The sequence below is a fragment of the Cicer arietinum genome, chromosome 4 (assembly GCF_000331145.2).
Source record: "Cicer arietinum cultivar CDC Frontier isolate Library 1 chromosome 4, Cicar.CDCFrontier_v2.0, whole genome shotgun sequence".
Taxonomy (NCBI): Eukaryota; Viridiplantae; Streptophyta; class Magnoliopsida; order Fabales; family Fabaceae; genus Cicer; species Cicer arietinum.
The window spans coordinates 57220855-57223177 of NC_021163.2; positions in this window are offsets into that span (position 1 = coordinate 57220855).

The window sequence follows — 2323 nt, forward strand, 5'->3', positions numbered from 1 at the left end:
GGTGCTAATACCTTCCCTACGCATAATCGACTCCCGAACTCAAAATTTGGTTTCAAAGACCACATTTTTTTATTTTTACTATTTTAAGGGTTTCCCAATATTTTCCCTATTTTAAAATAAATTTTGGTGGCGACTCCATTGATTTCGGGAAATACTCGAAATTTTAGGCCACTACAGCTGACAGCTGGCGACTCCGCTGGGGACCTTTTAGAGAGTTAGGCCTAATAAATTAATTGTGCATAATTCTTAACTTTTTTTTATTATTTTTGTTTGTTTTTCATTTTCTTTTATTTATTTTTATAATAAATTAGTTGATATTATAATATTTTTTAAGCTTGTAGATCATTTTTATTTATTTATTTACTCCATTGAATTCGAGAAATACTCGAAATTTTAGGCCGCGACAGCTGGCGACTCCACTGGGGATATTTTAGAGAGTCAGGCCTAATAAATTAATTGTGCATAATTCTTAACTTTTTTTTATTATTTTTGTTTGTTTTTCATTTTCTTTTATTTATTTTTATAATAAATTAGTTGATATTATAATATTTTTTAAGCTTGTAGATCATTTTTATTTATTTATTTATTTATTCATGTATTTATTTATTTATCTCTTTATTTATTTATTTATTATTTATTATATGTTTTATTATCATTATGGAGTTATTGAATCATACTTATTCTACACCCTACACTTTTATTAAGACGCACACTTATGAGTGGAACCTTACACCCGGGTTTGAACAAAAGTTAAGTTTAGTTTCGAGGTTGTGTAGTGGCAGCCTTCTGGATGTACATCTTGTTTGGTTAGCATGAAAATCTCACCTAGAGTTTGATCTTGTTGAGGGTATTGTCACTCCAAATAGTTTACCTATTGTTGTTGACAATATTCCAAAATGAGATTATTGGCTCTAGGGGCTGTGTTTAGAACTATAGAGCCACCTTTGTGAGAGATTCACTACATAAGCCAGTAGACCCTTTCATTATAAGAATATCCATATAAGCAAAAAAACACCTCAGTCATTCTACATAATTGCATTCATATCTCATGACATTGTTTCTTTTGGAAAATGAACTGGCATTTTGCATCAATTTTCAGGATTGTTGGGGAATCATAAGAACCTTAGTCACGTGTTAAATTAAAGTGGACAATGGGATTGGAAAAGAGAAAAACTTTACTTTTAAAGTTCAAACAACCTGATTTGAAAAGTATAAGAGACATTAGCAATCAAATAAAAACTATACAACGTGAGAGTTTCTTTCGCAAATATGGGAAGATCTTAAATCTCTTGACAGTAAATGTACAAATAGGGGCACTCACGGTGTTGGCTCAGTACTACGACCCTCTCTTAAGATGTTTCACCTTTCAAGACTTTCAGTTGGCCCCGACATTAGAGGAATTTGAGCGAATATTGGGTTATTCTATAGAGAAAGGAAATCCTTATCGATATACTGGGCAACCACCAAGTTTGGAGGCAATATCTGAAGTGTTGAAAATCGACATAAGAGAGTTGGCAAGTACAAAATAAGGAAAATGAGCCATTCATGGTTTTTCAAGAAAATATCTTGAGCAAAAGTGCTAGGATTTAGCATTTAAAAAAGAATGGAGTACTTTTATAGATGTTTTGGCTCTAATTATCTATGGTATTGTTTTATTCCCAAACCTTGATAATTTTGTTGATTTTGCTGCTATCAATGTCTTCTTATCTTTTAACAAACATAAGCAAAACCCAGTTCCCGCGATTCTTGCTGATGTATACTACTCTCTACATATGCGACATGTGAAGAAAGGGGGAACAATTTTGTGTTGTGCTCTAGTGTTGTATATCTTGTTTATGTCTCATATGTTCAAGAAAGGGTATCATATTGGAATTAAAGATAATCGTGAATGGGATCAAAGTATAGCTAGCCTTACTGTAGACACAATTTCATGGTATCACAGAGAACAAGGGGTGGAGGAAATAATATGTCAATGCGGAGATTTCCCAAATGTGCCTCTCATGGGAACCAAAGGATGTATTAATTACAATCAGGCGGTAGCTTTGAGACAGCTTGGCTACCCTATGTTGGAAAAACCAGATGATAAGTCGTTAGAAGCTTTTATTTTGCACAATACGGGTATAGTAGACCCACCGATGTAGCGAAGGATAAGTCGAGCTTGGGAAAAGATCATCAGAAAAGGAAAAGCACTTGGATGCAGAAGTTGCAGCACAAAAGAACCCTATCAACAATGGGTAAAAAATAGAGTCCAAGAAATCAAGCTGCCTTTCCACAGTACACCCTCAAATGATCAGGAAATGCCTGAACCTATTCTTGTTGCAAA